We start from the raw sequence: 20,158 nt of genomic DNA on the forward strand, positions 1-20,158 counted from the left end.
CATCGTAAGGTAGTCTGCTAGCGATCAGTTGTCTGCAGCCAGACATCTGGCAGGAATCATATCTGTAGGACTTCCGTACTCCCCCAAGGTAAGCTGGGCTGCTCCAGAGGACTGTGTTCCCTGGGACAATAATTCTGACTCGTTTCCATGCCTCATGTTCTTGCATCCATTCACAGCAGAACTCAAACTGCAATGCTGCACATTAGGTATTCTGCTTGCTTTATCTCAGGTGCTAGAGCTTATTTGTAGGATTTTTTTTCTTTTGCCTTTTGTTCTTCCTTTTTCCTGTTTCCCCACTCTTCCAGTTTCTGTATGTGTAAAATTACACGCCAGCTTAGCATTTATGTACTTGTCTCCTGTTCTTGCTCATGCTGACTTAGAAAGCCTGGAGGAAAACGCTCTAATTGAATGTCCATTCATGTGTGTTTTCTGTACTTCCCTTGGAACACAGCTACACGTGGAAACCTTGTCAAGATCAGAAACAACAGAAATACAAGCCCCACCATTCCACAGAGCACAGAACAGTCATAACAGAGACGAATCATCCTTATTTTCTGTGGGAAAGTCTCATCACTTCAAAGCCTGTCCCCTTGACTCCCCTGCTGATCGCCCTGTTAGCTGCCTCCATCTAAATTGGGAATGTTGTGAGTAGATGATGCCAGAGACACCACAGTGAGGGAAGCTCTGAGGGCTGTAGTGAAAGTCATCTGTAACCCCCAGTCTAAATCACTGCAGAGTGCAGTACAGTAGGGAGTTGGAGCTGGCTCCACATGAATAGAAACAATATCCACAGTGCACCCAAGCTAATGTGCTCTGTCAGTAGGGCTTATCAGTTCAAGAAGCAAAATCCCTTGCATAGCTTTGCTTCATCTGGTCCAAGCCAAGGCCACCAAATGCCATCCTGCAATGCGAGGTAGCACTGCCAGCTTGGTAGGACATCAGCTTGGAGATCTCACTGTGTTGGGGCAAAACTGATTAAAGAATACATAGGAAGCCACACAGATTTGTATTTCACTTGAAAGCATCCTCCCAGGCATCCAGTGCACTTCTGTCCTTTCTCTCCCAGGTGTCTGGTAAGCCTCTGGCTTTCGTTGCTCAAAGGAAATTTTGCCTTATTGGCAAACTGCCTGGTTTTAATAACCTCCAGTCCAGAAATTGCAGTAGCTTCGGTTTGCTTTGGACAACCAGAGCTGTCTTCCATCTAATTAAATCCACTAGTGGAGGACAAAGAGTGGAAGGGAACTGATTCATCAGCAATAGTGTCTCAAATCCATTTGTTTACCTCTGTAGTGCTCTGGGAAATGTTTTCCTTAAAAACCGCAAACTGCGATACATGGAGATTGGCAGCTGGGTGGTTCTGCTGAATATAGTACTCTGTACAGACTAATTAGAGACACACAGATCTTGCTGACACCTCTGCGACATCCGATCATTCACACAGGATAAGGTCATGCTGGAAAACTTGCAGGAATCTCAAAGCAGAATCTGACAAACCTTGGAAGTTTAAAACCATCACAGTCTTGCCTGGTGCTTCCTTTGCTGCTGCTTCCTCCAAGAAAGGTTAAAAGAAGAAAGGTACTTTTAAGTTCCTCTTTGTAAATGAAATAATAATTGCTGGAAAAATAAAGCAATTGATGTAATGTAAACCTCCTGGAGTAACTAGAGAAGGTGCTATAGAGGCTTCCCAGCAGTTATACACTGAGAAACATTCTTAATCTCCTAGATAATGTAGAAAAGGAATGACATTTATTAGCTACAAGTCCTCACAAGCTGAGGATGCAGTTTTTAAAACTGTATTTGGCTCCCCCTCCTTTTCCTCCTTTATTGTGATCCTTCACCATGGATCATTTTATGTCCAAACTCACCTTCATCTGTTATCATACTTCAGTGATTTATCGACATCACAAACTACTGATTAATAAGGCTAGACGAACATCCATCAGAAGAGCTGAGAATGTGTGATCATTTCCTCTCGGGCTCTCATTAGCTGTAGCTCTCCTTTTGGGAGCTTTATTTTCTATTTCCAGACTAAAACATATGATGTTTAAAAATAATTTCCTACAATTAATCTTTTGTTTCTCTCTCTCTTTTTTTTTTCTTTACATTCAGTTGAGATCCTTTATGATCTCTATACTGACAGCTAAAACAAGTAAAAAATAATCCAACCTATCTCTGTGTACACTCAATGAATAAGCAGGCAAGTCCAAATTAATAAATAGCTTGTTTCAGTTTCCTTCATTCAAGGTGGAGAATGTAGGCTCTACAGATAATCCTATGATTGTTTAAAATGGTTGTGGGATAGGTAGGAATTACAGTCAGTGTCTTTTCTGAAAGAATATCCTTTTTTTTTCTTTACATTGCCTGAGTTTTAAATGACATAGGTTGTTCTGAAATGCACCTCTGGTATTTTCAAATTATTACGCCAACTAAGGTGAAGAGGGTTTTGTTTTAGAGTTTCCATACCAAGTTCTCCTTTTAATGAGACACTCCTAGGTTAAAAATACCTTCCAAAAGTGAATTCCCACGTCTTTTCTACATTAGTGACAGATTGGAGAAGAAAATGTGGAGTAAGCCTGAAAGTGATAAGTTGAGGTTAGAGGTCTAGCCAAAGTCAAGTGCTAGGGAGTTTCAGCTGTAGAGAGCTGATGCTTTGAATTATAATCAAGTGATTAATGTTTCTAACATAAGTGGGTTTGGGAGTTACAAGGACTTGCAGCAACAGCTTCATAAGTATGGTGAAACCTGCTTTGAGAGATATTTTATTTATAGCACATTCATTAGGTTGGACAGAATGGACAACATGTACTTATGTGGTTAATGATAAATCCATCTGAGGACTAAACCAGTCTGCTGAGTTATGAGAGAGCCATTTGTAGGTCAGATTTTTCTGAAGAGGGAAAGACTTGAGAGAAACAATTCTTATTTGTTTGGGGGGGGGGGGGGGGGGGGGGGGGGAGGGGGGCAGGGAGAGAATGGCAGTTGAAATCAGCTTTATTCCTGATGTAAAGTGTGCAGGATTTAAATGTTACAGATCTTCTTCCATTTCTAAAGGTCTCTTGCCTGTGAAGTCTGTGTAGCCGGCTTCTTAAATACCAAAAGTAAAATGGGAAGGAGCAGGCATGTTTGGAAAAGAACAGAATATTTTTATAAAGTAGCTGGTCATCTAATGGTGATGTGTGAAAACTGCAGTGATCTCTGTGAAACTGCAAATGTCAGGAAAGGCTTCATCTCTCTAGCATTATAGTTTCACTTGTGGAATTCAGAAGTATTATCATGAAATGAAAGGAATTGAACAAACAAAAATGTAATCGTGCCTGTTTGTTCCTTCTGTTTGAATTCAAGAGACCTGAATCCTGTCTCCCTAAGTGGTTTAGAATAAAGAGTCTTTCAACTAGACGTAGTTTCCCCTGAATGATAAAACAAAGTGAAAGCATAGCTAATAAAAACAATGCTTTGGTACCTTGTTATTGTTGTGGTTTTAGGGATAGATCTACCAACAGGATGAAATGGATTGATTCCCCTCTTATAGCCTTATTCAGGGTGGTGCAGGTCATTCATCCACAAGTCCTACTGGTTTCCACCATGGGCCATGCTGCCATTGGATTTCAAAGTGAGCTCTGGACAGGTCTCATTAAAAAAATAAAATAAAATAAAATAATTAAAAAGGAATTTTAAAAAGGAATTAAAACAAACCCCTTATTCATTCCTTTTATATAGCAGCCAAATGCAAAGGTGTGTTATTTCTCCCAAGAGTCTTATTAGCTGCTTGTCTGGATAGGACAGCTGAGGATGGTAGAACCAAAAACCTCACAGGTAAATGTCTATCAGAAGGGGACTGCACTTTGCACATCCTCAAAAACAAACAGGCAAAACCTGTCCACTTGAGACACGCCTTTTCCCTGCTGCTAGTCTGATTTTTAGGTAAAAATGGAAATGTGTTCATTGTCAAGGAAGCTAATTGCAAAGTGCCTGCTGTCAGATATGTTGCCAGTACCTTTTCCAGGTGTTGCTGCAGGTGCTATGTGAGGGTGAGCTTAGTTTATCAGGAGCCTGAAAGCTGACTGATTATACCCAGTAAGTATTCTTAGAGTGAGAAAACAACAGCTCATAAAAAGATACTTAATTCTATATATAACTTTGCAACAAAGCAAAGTACAGGAAGCTGCCTTAGATTAATTCACACTGAAAACTAATTTATGACACTCAGGATTATGAGATAATGAAAGACACAGTGGCTTCTCCCTCTCTTGACATCTTTCAATTCAGAGTGGATGTCCTGCTGAGAAGATACACTTTAGTGACACACAGTTTGTTGGGCTCAAGCAGTAACTGTGTGAAACCTAATGGCCTAGTCAGAGTCTACCTCATTCAGAGGCTATCCTGATCACTTGTTTCCAGCATCAAAAGGCATGAGGACACCATTATCATACTTATTTTATAGATGAGGAAGAATCTGTGCACTGTTATGTCAGGCAAACACATCTTGCTTTTGGTCCCCATGTTAGACACTGGAAAAATTAGGTGTTGAGATTGAGAGAATTACCTAGGCTCCCTCCATGGTCCCTGAAAAAGAAGGGGCAGCTCTTGAGGTGATTCATCTCACTTGTCTTAAACTGGGTTTGGATAAGATGAATTATGCTCTGCAATCTCCATTTAGTACCTACAGAGAGGCGGCACAGGAATTAAGTTCAGACCTAACAGCGAGATTGCTGGGATGAGGGGAGATGTCCCATGGGTTTGAGGAGCTGCACTTGTGCATTGGCCAAGCTCCAGGGGTGGATGTGCTCCTCAGCATACATACAAACATCTGAGCCTACAAAATGCAAGAAATAAGGGTGTTAAAGCTGTGTGGAAAACTCTGGGACTCACAGGGGTGAGCCTGTATTTCTGCAAGGCCTTCAGATGAAGAGTTTTGTGGAGCTTTTGGGTCACTTGTCATTCTGAGACTATTTACGCGCTGCTATATTGTAGTTATTTAGTTAAATTAATTAAATAGTTAATTAAATAGCACAAGTCCTGTATATCTGTTATCCATGGTGTTAAATTCTGTTGTGGTCCCCAGCACAATGGTTATCCCAGTCCAGTGACAGCACTGGCATGGCTTGGACATTAGCATTGGCCAGAGCTCATTCCCTACAGGTGGTTTGGGTACAGCCATTCACTTTTGGAGGTTAAGGGCATTTAACCTCTCATGTACGTGTGGCTGGACTGTGCCTGCTGGCCCCAGGGCCAGAGACCCCTGACCCCACCGAGTTCATTAATATGGATATGTCTAAAGCAATGTAATGTAATCTCCATTGGGTGAGGCGTCACAAGGTTCATCAACATTTTTTACAGTCTTTTCACCTTCTGTTTCTATGATTTTAAATATACTATTAATAAATATTCTTTATTATTTTAATTCCCCTTATGTTATTATCCTTGTCAGGATCAGACCTGTGGGGAAACAGGTGTGGTACCTTGGGCTTGATGCAGGGCATTGCAAATAGTGTGGCACTGTCTAATCCCCCTTCCGCTGTTCTCTCTAAACTATAATGACTTTAGAAATCTGATTTTGGCCTTAGTGCTTTACTCTGCATCATGGGCTGCCCCTCTCAGTGACTTCCATGGGCTGCACTGGAGTGTGTCAGGGTTTGGAGCTGAGGGTGGTGTTTGGAGCTGGTTGACAAAACAGATCTGCGAGGCCTCTTCCTGACAGTACACCAGCTCTGATCTGAAATGTGACACAGCCTCAGACATCTGTTTTAAGGGCATAACTGCTCTGAGCTTATTTGAACTCAATACGGGGCTCTGTTTATATTTCTCTGATTAATTGAAAATAACCTCTTGTTAAGGGAGTGACAACCGATACCTTAAATTGTGCTCAAGTCATTCACAAGAGAGAAAAAAATACACCAAAGGTTAGGCAGGTCAAAGCCCTTGTTTGGATCAAAGCATATGTTGAACACTGTATAAATGCCAAATCTTAAAGTGTTTTGTATTTAAGGTTGAAGTTTGGAGTAAAATGATACTATACCAATAAATCCCTAATTCATCTTGTTAACACACTACCAAATTCACAAAAGCACGGTGAGAAGGGATGCTTCTGTTGGGCTGACTGGATCTAAGTGTCTTAAAAATTTACAGCAGAGGTGAGGTCATTGCTGTAACACCACATCCAGTTCTGGTAGGCACATTTAAAAAAAAAAAAAAAAAGACTTTAACGCAGTGGAAATGGATCTCAAGAGTGACAGGCACAGTTTGTGGTCTGCCCATAGAATCTACCTTACTGTGAGAGACTAAAAAAGCTCAGCTAATTTTATTTATTCAGGACAAGGTTACGAGATAACTTGGCTGTGGTTTTGTAAGGTCAAGCCTATATGGCGAGGGAACAGTGGGCTCCAGTTTCCACTTGGGGCTGAATGGTGTGGGTACTTTCCACCAGAAAACTTGGAGGAACCACAGCTATAGCTGGGCTTAAAATACTCTTGCTGTGCTGAGAGTGAACTGAGGTTGGGCTATGTCCTGGTGGGCTGTAGCTCTTCTTTGTCCATGCTGAATCTGTGGCTTATGGAGCAGATCAATGGGCGATGGACAGGGTGGAGAGTGAGGCAGGCAGGTACCGATTAAAAGGGCAGCCTTTCTTCTTCACAGGGTGATAGGCACTGAAATAACTTATCTGGGTTGGATTGTCCTTCATGGATAGTCTCTGATTCAGGGTGGGATGTGTCCCCGAAAGATGTGCTGTAATTCATAGTGGTCCTGGTGTTCATTCAGGACACTGCTCTGTGGCTTCAGCTATAAAGAAAATCAGACCAAGTGATCGTAATGATCAGAGAAGTGTCCTCACCTGGCCTTAAGATATTTCTATTCAGCAGGAATATTTAAAATTCTTATTTTAATAGGCCTGGCTTCCAGCTGTCTCCATGGCTTAATGTATCTGTTGGGACATCTTGGGGCAGAACGAAGGGAACTCATCAACTTCCAAGTAGAAAATTTCCATCTGACCCATACCTCAGTCTATAGTGAGCTGTTGTGTGGGTGGACTGGCACCCATCTCGTCCACCCTATAACAGCATCAGGAAGACTAAAGAATCCCTTAGGAAGTCCCATGGGACCCTACCAAAGGGTTTTGGGCACTGCCTGCTGCAAGGGCAGGTGGGATTTGCCAACAGCCTGAAACCTGGGGTGCCTACAAGGAATCACGCACCCACAGTGTTAGGTCCAAATGATGCTTTAAATAACGCCACCCAGCTGGGTTGTCTTGTCCCCTTGTACCCAGCACTCAGGGAAGCGTTGAGGGATTTGCCTCGCTGGAAGATATCCACCAGCTTTGTTCAATTACAGCAATGAATCTCATCCAGCAAGGCGAAGGCTTGACCGCACACCCAGTGTGACTGTGCTTTGGTGGGTCCTGTTGGTGTCACGCAGTGCCAAAGCCACGTCTCCTGGCTTGCCAGCGCTCGGACTGCTGCCTGCCTTGTCCCTGAGGCGCGCAGGGCAGCATGAATCTTGTGGGGCTGAGAATGAGACCCCTGCCCCATACCCTCTACCATCTCCACGGGCTGGCAGCTGGCAGCGCTGTGTTTTGGAGCAGCTCACTTGCAAACCTGGGCAGAATTAGCTGGGCTCCCGCGGGCAGCGGCTGACGCATGGGGGGATCTCGTATCCTGCCCGCAGCCCTCTTACACAACCTGCAGCCTGCGAGGGGCTTAGAAAAGCCATAAAGCTGCTGCAAACTGTGTTTCGCTCTCAGTGTCTAACACCATCACACAGCTCTTGCTCAAATAAATAAACTCTGATGGGAACCTCCCCCCCACCACACACTTCATTCCCTGCTTTAATAAAACTTGTCACAGCGCTGCTTTTTTTTTTTTTTTTTTCTTTCCCCAAGTCAGCAGATTTTTAGGCTGGCTAATGAGGGGGAAAAATTTCTTCTCCCCCCGCACCCCATTCAACTGCCTCCCCCTTCTTTTGCGTCGGGGGCCAAGTTTGGATTGGAGCCTGGTGAAGTTTCTGTGTCATTTCCTGTTGCTGCCCTCGACACTCGCTCCCGCGCTGCTCTCCTCCCGCAGACGCTCACTCGTCCTCACTCCCGGCTCGCTGCTTTTTGGGGAGGATGTGAGCAAGCACGGGAACACCCCACGCTCTCCCCTGTCACACCGCCTGCCTGCCGCTGTCCCCACAGGCTCAGCTCCTGGCCAAGCAGAACAGCCGAACGGTAAAACAACTTTCTTCTTTTCCCAACAGCTCAGCGATACTTTTTTTTTCTTCTTTCCCTAGGCAGCTGGGAATTTAAGGCGGCGAGAGCCAAAGCAGCCTTTTTTCTCGCAAACTTTCTTCGCCAGGGGGACGCAGCTGGTGGCTGTGGTGGTCCCAGTGGGGATGGATGGGAACAGAGGTGGGGAGCCAGGGGCTGTGGATGCGGAGCCCAAGCGTGGCGATGCGGGAGTGCGGTGTGGGGCTCTGGAGAGGGGAGAGGTCAGCATCCGCGAGGGCTCGCATCGGTGCTCTTCTGCAAACACTGATGGCTTGATGTGAAAGGGAAAAAAGGAGGAATAAACCTGGCTGTGGGGAAGCCAGTGGAGGGAGGTGAAGGAAAAAGCAGGGGGTGCGCAGCGTTTTCTCTTACATGTCCGTCTTTCAGCTTCAGCCTAGCGTTTACCCTGGTGAAAGGTTTTACCTAAGGCTTGCTTGCTGTGGAGTTCAGGGCTTTGTGATCCTGGGGACTGCTATCAGACAGAACTGATACTTACTAGAATGTGAATTGCACTCGCTCAGGGGAGTGGGGACAAATCAGCTGGCATCTGTAAAAACCTGCCTGTAATGCCGTTCCTCTGACATTTCCTTATTTGCTCGCTAAAGGCAGATATATTTATTTATTTGGTGAGAAAAAGACACAAATGTTTGTGCTTTAAAGCAGAGCGCCTGTGACTTCATGTGCTATTTCTGTCAATCCTGACTCGTTCTGTCTTGACTGTTTCTTGGACAAACAAGGCGTAACAAAGTGATGGCTAAATCCCGAAGCATGTGCTGGAGCTAGTTCCCGGAGCTTTCCGAGTTAAAAGGCTTGCTTGAACTCACTGACACAGGACAGTAAATTTCAACATGTCAGTAAGTGAGGGGAAAAAAGAGCTTGCAGAGCATAAAACACCGGCAGATAGGCAGCGGCAGAGAGTCGGTGCTGCACAACCCCAGGGTCTTCACGGGCAGGATTAGTTCCCAACACCCCCAGCTACTCGGCAGCATCTAGAAAGGTCAATTATATGTGTAGTGGTTACCGGCTAATTAGAAGTGGGGGAAAATGCCTTGGAGTTGGCCCTGGGAAAAATGATCTTAACACTTTGTGTACAGTGTGTTTACCTCCAAGTCATTGATCGATTCATATTTCTCCCTCAGCTCACCCTCATTTTATGTTATTTTCACACTGAAGTCCTGCCTGGCCCCCATCCCCATGATGGGAGTGTAGGTACAAGATGGGAAACATAGGCAGGGGGTTTTGGGCACACCCTGAGCACATCCATCCTTCACCCCAGCCTCCAGCTCAGCTCCACATCCCATGGCTGGGGAAAGTTCAAGCTCCCTGCCCAGCCTTGGCATCCCTTGTCTTGTGTCCATAAGCCATGAGGGACCCAGGAGACGTTACTGACATCTTTGCCTGGAGTTCATTTCTAGGCAAAAGCTCAAAATCTGTTTCATAGTTCCTATACAAAAGTGTTTTTTTTTTTTTTTTTTTTTTTTTTCCCCCCCAAAAAATTGGGCTGTGTAGGTAATGCTTTTTTTGGGTCTTCCCATCTCTCAGACTCTTTCTGAATATCATGCTTCTCCTTACTGATTATTCTATAAACATTCTTCCCTTTCAGCTCACTCAGCTTCTGTCTGTATGAGTAACCTGTTCTTGATGGTCTTTGCTGGCACCTTGTTGATACCCACGGTCCTTGACATAGGATGGCCTGGGATAACTTCTGTGTGTTGCTGGGAGCTTGGATGGGCCAGGACACTCCAGAAAGGCATCTTGGATGTGGCCACCTTGTTTTAGAGGGTAGGAGAGTTTATTAATACGTAGGCGGCAGGCTGTGCCAGTTGGCTTCAGGGTTGAAGAATGGGCTCTGGCACCGTTCAGTTTACTAGCAGAGACGTAGCCAAGAGGTTAACAAGCTCGTTTAACAGAGGGAGGGGAGAAGCTGTAGCAGGAGTTACTCCTGGCACCTCTGAGGAGCTGAAGAAATAGTATTTACCTGGAACTATGCTTTGCATTTCTAGGTATGAGAGGAAATGGAGCAACAGAAAGATGTTTTTGCAGGAGTCCAACAAGCAATTTAACTTGCAGCTGAATTGAGCAATTGCACGTGCAAGGGGGCTGGAGGACTAAGCAGCTTCAGGTGCTGCTTAAAGGGTTGTTAGAACCTGATGTTCTTTAGAAATTCATCTCTGTATTTATGTGTTGAGAGAAAAACCTCTGTTTCAAATGCAATTTGGGGTAATCCGATTCTAAACTATCCTACATCTTAGCCTGTGGGTGCCACAGTGGCTTTAGATAAGAACAATGCAATTTCACCCTTAACTATTTTGGATCTAAACGTGAACCCACTTCATTTTAAGCTAACATCACTCCATGATTTCAGTGGAGTTACTCCTGATTTACAGCAGTTGAGGGCAGATGAAAGTCAGTCCCTTCATATTTGTTTTTGTGTATGATTTGCAAGGGAGAAAGCAAGACAAGAGAAACCTGCTCAGGGTGAGATCATGGTGGGAGCTGAAGCGGCTTGGGTACCACTAGCACCTTTCTGGCTTTTTTTGGCTTTTGTGGCTTTCTCTCTTGCCCCATATCTCATCTTTATGTTCTGTTAATGGAACCTTGCTCTCTATAAAAGCAAATGCTGAAAACAGGGTCCTGGTCCTGTCTCTCCCTTTGTGCGAGCATGTTCTCCACACCATGCTTTTAGTGTTGATGTGGCCTTGACAGATGAGTCAAGGGATGGAGATTCCAGTTCTGCTGCTTGCCTTGGGAAAGTGCTCTGGAGCCCAACAGACTTTACTGTCTGGAAATATTTCCTGTTGCACAACATAAATTGTCTGTTTCAGTTTAATCCTGTTGTCTTAAATTACATCACTAAAGTATTACCTTGAGTGAAGCCTCTCTTCTGGGCCACTTCACTGCAGTGGGGGAACCAGTATTGTAAGAGGCCTCAGGTTGTGAAGTCTCTGCAAGAAGGTGGAGTGAGCACGAGTTTCCCTTCCCCCTTCCTCCGTCTTGCACAAGCGCAGGATGAACAAGTCTTGCTTTGTAGCAGCTTAGAGGTGCGGGTCTGTGCTTCTTCTAAGCCCTGAGCTTCAGCAGCCACCCTTCAGTCCAACGGTGGCTGCTGAGATCTCCAGGAGACATCTCCCATTACTGGTGGCTTCTGATGACTCTGGTGGTCCTTTCCTCTGTGCTGCTTTTTTGTGCTTAAGTTAGCAATACTCCCTCTCCTATCCTGCCTGAGGTTGCTCCAAGGATGCGCTGGTGCTGCCTGGCCTCACGTCACCTGCGGTCTGCTTCTTTCTGCTGGGTTTTGCCTGGAGCCCCAGATCTTGTGACATTTAAGTGCTGATGCACAAATGAAGGTAACATTCACACGCTCTAGTGAGTCTCTGGCTCGCCTGCACAAATCTCTTGTTTCCATTCTTCTAGAGCAGCGTCACTACCTGAGGACAGCCCTCGCCTTGGTGCTGCAGGGAGCTGTTGATCACTGCTCTGTTTATGGGATATTGCCATAGCAATCAGGATGTGTAGTGGAGATAATAAGGAGATGAAGAGGTACATGCCTCCTTCCCTCTCCCCCCTCCTTCCCCAGCCAGCATCTTGTTTGCATTGGCTATTTTTAAACATATTTGCTACCAGAGGCTGAAGATCGCTATCAGTCTGAGCCTTGCCACTGTGCAACTCACAGCTGTTTCAAGTGGATTTGTGCTGAGGGTGGAAGGGTGGTTTTTGCTCTTCCAGCTGCTGGCTTAGGGCTCCTGATATAGCTGCTGATGATTGTGGCTCCCCAGGAAATCAGTGAAGGGTACCAGCCACTTTGACACGGACCACCAGACAGCTTAAAGCCAGAGCTTTTCCTCCTTCCTCCTGACTGCTCCTGGAGTCGAACTGGTGAACGCAAGGTGAGAGGCTTCTGAGTCCCATCAGCAGTCCCCTCAGTCATCCTCTCCCTCCCTGGAAGTGTTGTTTTTGGTTAATTTGTACAAGACTGGGCCTCCATGCTCTATCCTGTGGGAGGAGGCTCGAAGCTGGAATTTTGTAATAAATGCCAGATTGTTCTCTTGAGGCACAATGGAGAAGGCCACTCCTGTTGCTTCTCCAGTCCTTGTAGGCTCTTGTTAGCTTAATCTGCTAACTGTGAAAGGTTTTCTTTCCCCATTGAGAATAAACCTGACCTCTGCAGAAGGTCAGCATCAGGGGTGTTTGTTCTGAGATTCATGCTTTCCATGGAGCCATGGTGGGAATCCCAGACCACATCTTCCTGATGCAGGTTCCCAGCAGTTTGCTGGGGCTGAGTCACTCTGAACGCACCCCCAGGCCATCTGCAGCATTGCTGAACCACAGCATTGCTGAATCTGAGGACTTTTGCTTCCCTGTCCTTGGCCAGTCTCTTTGGTGCTACCCAAGGAGCGCAGAACAATCTGTCCCTGTGCACGCCAGAGGCAGCTCGTTTGTGCTGGAGTGAGCGTGGGCTTGTACCTGCAGCTCAGGGCAAAAAGTTCTGCACTCCTTAAAGGCTTTCTGTAGTCAGGAAAGAAAAAGAATCTGGCCATCTGATTTTGGCACTGTCACTGATTCCTCATGTGACCACATTGTTTCAACCTTCTTCTCCTGACTGTCAGCAATAAAAAGATCACCACTCCCTGCTCTCTCCTCCTGGCCACCTCACTTTGAGATGGCCATAACATAAATAAGCATGTACAACCATAACTGAAATGTACGCAAAGAACATGCTATATAAATATGATTTTGCTTCTTGGCCGTCAGTCATCCTACTAAGGACAGAGATAACAACGGGTGAAACCCGTATCTCATCCTCAGTGGTACCTGGCACTCACACTACCTGCAGCTCTTCTGGAGTTTCCCAGTTGGACTTAATTTCACTAGCTTAATAATATACATCTTGTACTCCTTTTATTTGAGTACTCACCATTATTGCCCTCTGACATAGTCTAAAATTATATAAATTATGCTTGGATTCCTTTTTTCTTTTTTTTCTTTTTTTTTTTTTCTTCTTCTTTATTAATGCATACATGGACTGTATGAGATTTAGAGATTTCAGAGATTTATTTTTCTTTAATGAAATCAACCTCCTTTTCCTGGCTAGTGTACTGCACAAATGTCACATTTAAATATGTGCTTTCAAGTTCAGTCCTCTCCCTCAGACATATTACTTTACACTACATTTGGCTGGGTTAAATTGCACTGCTGATTTACTACATCAGTGGCCACGAAAGACTCGAATTCCTCTGACTCCTGTTTTGTTGTTTCTCTCTATTTACTATACACAGTGCTCTGGTTTTGGAATGGTTGGCAGACTGTAAGCTACATTTCTTATTTCTTGTCTTCCCTTGATATAATGTTTACAATTGGATTCATATATTTAGCACACTCAGAGTCAAGTAAATTGCAGAGCAAGTACAAAAAGCTCTTCTGAGAGCAGTATGAATGCCACAGTCCTGTGCTGTGCCAGGCACCAGCTATACAGAGGAGGGAAAGGGGTAAAGATGTGCCCAAAGTTCAGGGAAGCTCCCTTGTCTGTCTTCTACAAGCAGGAGCTGGAAGCAGGAGGATGCTCTTCAACCAGCTAAGGAGGCTTGAACAGCACCAGGAGCACAAGGAGGCTTCTCTATCCTCCTAAGTTTTGTATCCAGAAGATTGCCACCTCTCTTCTCTGTCCAAAACCTGCCTGAATGGAAGCTCTGGGTATGAGATTCGAGTCTAAATACCTTTCACTAATTGGGTTTTATTGTCTAAAAAGCAAACTAGTGCAGCTTTGGGAATTCCCTTCTTTTTGTTTGCTTACTTGGAGAAGCCCTGGCTAAGCAAACCTGCCGGGCATGCTGGCTCTTCCTGACCAAAGGTTTTAAAACGGGTTAAAGCATGTAGTGACAGCAACAGTGGCAGCAAAAACCTTCCCTGGAGAGGAAGGAGGCACCCCAAAGGCAGTCAAGCCAAGCTCCACCTTCTGATTTTACCTCCCTGCGTGGGGCTGCGTCACCTCTCCTTCATGTGGAAGCTGCCAGGTGGTGAAGGTCTCATGCACTGCAGGTGAGAATTTTCAGCTGATACTTAGGAAAGGCTTCTCCGATGTCAGCCAGTTTCTGAGAGGAGCTAGCCAGGAGGTAGGTGCCTGTTCAGATATATCCCAGCCAGCTGGCTAGCTCTCAGCTTGGCAGGCAGGAGCACCTAATTGCCCTGCACAGACACCCTGTCTCCGTGGACAATACACGAATGCTTACAGGTTCTGAGTCATTCCTCAGAAATTCAGCACTCTGTTAGATACCTCAACACTCACGATAGGTGCTCTGGGTTATGCTGGTGGGCAGGATGTCTTTAGGTTCATATTGTTCTTTATTCTAGGTGGCCTGAAGTCAACTTTCCATAGCTTGGCTTTTGCAGGTGCAAAGGAAAGGTTGCAGTCTGGGGAGGAGTACTGTTGGCCTTAATCAGTATTTGCAAAAAAAAAAAAAGAAAAAAAAAAGTATGCAAGGCACTGCCCGTTGTTACTAAGAGAAATTGTGCGTGTTAGGACCACATGGCTATCATGCCACACAATCTCACTTTATTTTCTAGTAGCACTAAACACTTACTGATTCTGTCCAGACCTTGCCTGTTCTGTAATTTTCTAGAGTTGTCTCTACCAGGCAGAAGCTTGCCTGCAAAAACATAACAAAACAAACAAAAACCCAAACCAAACCAAAAAACGAATAGTATCCATCCAGGGTGCTGGTTTGTTCTGCACAGCTTTTAGTGTGCAGCTAGCTCACTGCCAAGCATCACACAGCACAGCAGAGAGCGAGGCAGAGAAGTGCCTGTGAATCACCATGGAACAACAGCAGGCGAGCCAAGTGGCCCATGTGATTTTAGGCAGGGCTCAAGAATTTCATTCCTTTAGCTTCAACCCAGGGGGCAAATTTGTTCATTTCTCTGGCATCGCAACAATGATAAAGACTGTGCACCCATTTGCCCTGAACTGGTGTGTTTTTTACTGTGAATCACTTGCTGTTCCCATTGTGTGAGATCACAGCAGTTTTAACTTTAGGAAAGGTGGAGATTCACTGGAACCAACTCTCATGTCTACTAAGCTGCCTTTCCCCACTTCTGAGTGTAGAAGATAGCTTTAAAGCAAAAGTAAATGGTGTAGTCAGAGTAAGTGGGTTCTAGAATCAGACAAGTTCACTGCTCTGAAGTGTGTTTTGCAGATGTGTTAGGAGATGGGTGCCAAGCTGTGAGCTGTCTCTTATCTCCACAACAAATGACAGAGAGAAATTTTAGGAAGGTTGAGGTACCTGTGTCTGCAAAAACTCCAGTGGTCAGTGGTTCTTTTGCATGTGTTTGGTACATGCTGGTTCTTGAGTCTTTTCTTGGAATTATTTTGAAGAGTACTACTTGGCTTGGACTAAAAGTTTGTGAGATCCCTGTGTAATAGCATAGACAGTCAAGTTCCAGCACCCATGCTTGCATCCTGAACTAGGAAGGAATAATTCTGGGAAAGACAGGAATACAGGCAAAGATATGAAGAACACCACCTGCTTGAGAGAAGCAACCTCGAGAGGTAGACATATAACTTTCAACCTTGCCTTTCCATGTCTTCTGGACAGCCTGGAGTTATTTCACAACAGCACAGTTCAAAGCAGGCACCCTAAATTATAACTGTGTTGCAGTGGTTCTTCAGGGTATAATGTTCCCCTACAGCCCTTAGGACTATTATCGATCTGAGGGGGGTGGGGGACACTTGTGTCCTTCACCATTCATGACAGCAGGAAGGTCATCTTACCCAACTGCAAAATCTACTATCTTGCACCTGTCTGCCAGAGATTTAATTCTTTCTTGCCTGCAACTTGCTTGAAAAACGAAAAGCTCCATGTGACTGCTGTGTGTTATTAGTGAGGGAAGGTTGGAAAAAAATCCCCAAGACTTTCTGTCATATAAGTTGCTTGAGAAAAGACATGCTATCCGTAGCGAGACCTCACAGCATGCAAATTCTCAAAGCATATATGTAAAAGATTGAAACTGGAGGTTTTGTTGACCCTGGAAGAAAAAGCAGATTCCAAACTGGGGCTCAGAAAAAAAAATAAAAAATCTCCTGTTTCAACAATATTTGTTCTTGCTTTATTGATGAATAGATGCAGCTTGCCTGTGTTGTGGTTTTGCCCTGTTTATCTTCTGTATTTGCATACATTCTCTTGCTGGGCAATTACAATTTCAAGATCTGGCCTCAAGGTAGGCAGCAAAAGAGCCACATCATCTCTTCCTTCTTCTCTTTCATTGAATTTCTGAGCTTGGGGTCTTGCTTTTGAGCAGAATTTTTGTGATGGGGACTGTAGGGACTAGATTACCATAGAGAAAATGTGAACCTCCATCGAGGTTTGAACTTTGGTCTGCAGAAAAGAACCTGATATTTCATTCTGAAAAACTTCTTAGGGTCATAAGGACCTACAGATTAAAAACACACAGTATAGGAAAGCTTAACAAAATAAAATCTCCATGGCTTTGGAGGGAATTAGTTCTACCTTGTTGTTTTCATTGAACCGTGTGACTTGGAGAAGGATGAAGTGAACCTGCTCAGAAATCCTCAGGAAGAGATGTGGACTGCTCGAGGATGTCCGTGGGGGCTTTTCCCCTGTCCAAGGCTGGGTAGTCAGTTCAACTGTTCTGCTGCAATATGCAGTGACAAGTCTTTCCTGTGAGGTTCAAGGCACAAAGAGAAGAAGCCATTGCCAAGGCAGGCTGCATTTTTTTATATATTATTATTATTATTATTATTATTATTATTATTATTATTATTATTTCATTTTTTATTTTTTTATTTTTTGTGGGGGAAGGGAAGGTCTGTGGTCCCTCACTCCTTCTTCTGAGTGGTTTATCTGCTATGCAGAGGCTGTTACTGTAGGATGACACCAAATTCTTCTATTTGACTTCAATTTAGCTTTTTTTTTTTTTTTTTTTTTTTTTTTTTTTGACTATCCCAGTCTGAATGTAGGTTCATTACAGCCCCTGTTTACTGGGAGGCATTGTAGAAAAATCCTAGCATGCATTTATTTAAACATAAATGGAGTAGCTATAGAGCTCTTTCCAAAGAGTTTAAATGGCATCCTTGGCAAGAAAATAGAGAGGAAGCAAATATCTGTTACATGCGCCTGTGTATTGCCCCTAGAATAGGATCAAAGTTACAAAAAGAAACTGTGGTTTTGTTTCTCCACAGTTGTTAGAGTTCACAAACTTCCCAGGATCTATATTTCAAGGCTTTCATCAACCAGATTTTTGTACACATTTACATTCATTCAAAATAGTTTCCAGGCAGTGGGTGATTAGTGGTTAGACGTGGCCTACAGTTTGGTGATAATTTGATTAAGCGAAATCCTTAGGAAAATGAGCATTCCAGGTCTTTCATGTTCCTGTGCTTTACCTATGGACCACATCTCCTTCCCCACCCAGTCTCACAGGAGAAAGCTCCTTTATCTCCTGCATTTCAGAAAGGAACAGATGAATGCTAGGCAGGAAAGACGAGGGGATCCTTCCAGCCAGACTGAGCAGCAGGAAAAGATATTAACTCCAAAAAAACACCACTTTTACATTTTTCCAGGAGAATTCAAAAGGCAGTCATTATCTCCCTCTCCCCAAGAACTCTGTGTACTCTGGTCCTTTTGCATGAATTCAGCATTAAGGACCGTGGTGTGCTACTAGCAGGGGGCTGAGAGGCTGTGCTGTGGAGTTACAGAGTTTCCAGAGGTGGAGGAAGCACAAGATTCCTAACTTCTTGAGAAGATGTGGACCTCCTTGACATGCTTAGGAGGGCAACCCCTGTAGCATCCCTTGGAGAAGCATTCCTTTGTCAATGGGCCTGGATGCACGAGGAGGTGGTCTGCAAACAAATGAAGCCAACCTATACCAGCACGTTCCCCTGCTGCCCAGTGAGCCAGCCAGGAAAGCAGATAAAATAAAAACAAGATGTAAACATACAGAGGTTAGCCAATTTTTATTTATATGCTATTGAAATAATTTTATAATGTTGCACAGGCAGGGCCATGGATTTTCTTCACAGGAAGATGAAGTGGTGTAAGAGTGCGGCTCGTCTGTAAGTCCTGGCTAATAGAAGGACCATCCTGTGTCCTGCTCCTTCATTTAGAAACAGGGAGAGTGGAAGGGACAGTCAAGTCCTTAAGTGTCTACTTTATCAACAATCTTTGCTATACTGATTTACTTCAGGCAATTTTGGTTAAAAATATTGATTTAAAAAAGGATGATGTCTTTCCGCCTTCCTGTAAATACTGCAGGTATTCGCCTGCCATGGTCACTGACTCAAGTATTTCCAGTTGGTGAGAAGGGGCTTACAAATGTTTGGATTTACAAACACTCATGGATTTACAAACAGTTGCTTGCAGTGGCTTTGCAGATCTCCTTGTGATAACAGCACACCATTTGTCTCTGAACCATAGGCTTCATATGAGCACAGTGCTGCCTGGGGTGGCAGAAGGAGACAAACAGCCTTGCCTTCTCTGTGTCCTGGAGACCTTTCCAGCAGCTGAGAAGCCAGCACGGCCCTACATGGACCAGCCATGGCTCTGCTGACCATGCAGGGAGGGAAGCATGGGACACGCTGGGCTGAGAAGGATGCTGTGTCCTTGTGAAAGCCCAGCCATGCATCCCAGGGACAGAAGCAACCTCTCCTCTTTTCTCCTTCCTTAGGAGTGAAAAGCAAAAGTGATGGACATTTTGTTTTCCTGCAAGGGAAATTCTCTCCTCTCCCAAGGCAATGAAGTGATCTGTCAGAGGAACATTCACCTGAGAAATTAAAATCCTAGCCTCCTGGCTGCCATCACAAAGTGGGCAAACCCAGCTATTTCCTTAGGTTCCTAAATAAAAGGTGAGAAAAGACCACTGAGACCATTCAGTCCATCTTCCTGGATAAAAGCAGCCATAGATTTTCCCTGAATTAATTCTCATTTCAGTTACAGCAAGCATCCCACCATTGTTCTGCAGGTGGTACCATCCTTGTCAGGGGTTGTTCCACTATCACCAGCAGCTGACGTGGGCACAGCCATTACTTTCCCTCTCCTTGGCCCTAAATCCTTTTGTGTGTGTGCCATTAGTGGTCCACGTGCCCTCATTTGGGACACCTTGAGCCATAGCAGCATCTCTCAGGGAGGGCAGCCACCTTCATTTGCAGGTTTCACACGTGGAGAACACATGAGAAAATCTGAGTATGATTTTCAGCCTAAATCTATTTAAAACTTTATATGGAAAAAGAAAGGTCTGGAAGGCCACACTCCAACATGCATGGGACTCGGTTAATTCACCTTGAAGAGGCCTTTCAGAGAACTCTAAAAATGCACGCTGCATTAGGAATAGGACATGGGTGAGTGCACCAGAGCAGCACCAGACAAACAGCAAACACTGCAGCAACCCAGCGAGGAGGTCATGGGAGCTGCGGGGCTGGCAGCATCGCTGAGCAGATCTGTTTGCGCTGCGGCCGTTTTTTTCTCACAGATGGGATAAAAATAAGATAGATTAAGTATATCCAAGAAAAAATAGTTTTGCTAAGGCTTGAGCAAGCTGCCAATGTCAGCAAAGGGAGCAAGTAATGTAAGCAAACTTCAGAGAAGGAAAGCTGCAGAGTCTCCTGCCGGAGAGAGCAAAGGGGGCTGGCTCCATGCACTGGCTGGATGTGGGGTGAGGGGTTGGCCGGGCAATTAGGTTGATTTGTGTCTTCTATGTTTACCCGGGCAGATCCCAATGGAGAGGGAGGTTTTTCTCTTAGCTAATAAATATTCCTGCCCCTAGTTTCAAATGTTTTTCTTCCTGCTGTGGCCCTTTGGAGTTAACCTCAGCTGAGGCAAGTCACTCAGGCTGCTATGTAAGTGTTGAGGGTCCTACAGAAATCTGGAGCCCTTTGTCATGGCTGTTAATGGCTGTGCTGCTTTTCCAGGG

General features: G+C 44.7%; 1 protein-coding gene across 3 annotated transcripts in view; it reads left to right on the forward strand.

The window, feature by feature from the left end:
- Positions 1-20,158, forward strand: part of EVA1A (eva-1 homolog A, regulator of programmed cell death) — a 199,102-nt gene that overhangs the window by 129,064 nt on the left and 49,880 nt on the right. The window contains exon 1 of one of the 3 annotated variants that reach the window (XM_032183517.1): positions 8,046-8,200. The exons of the other annotated variants lie outside the window; for them this stretch is intronic. The gene's annotated coding sequence lies outside the window, so the exon portion shown is untranslated. Of the gene's footprint in view, positions 1-8,045; positions 8,201-20,158 lie in introns of those variants that run through there. 3 annotated transcript variants of the gene reach the window in all.

Source organism: Aythya fuligula, chromosome 3 (genome assembly GCF_009819795.1).
Source record: "Aythya fuligula isolate bAytFul2 chromosome 3, bAytFul2.pri, whole genome shotgun sequence".
In the NCBI taxonomy this organism is placed as follows: domain Eukaryota; kingdom Metazoa; phylum Chordata; class Aves; order Anseriformes; family Anatidae; genus Aythya; species Aythya fuligula.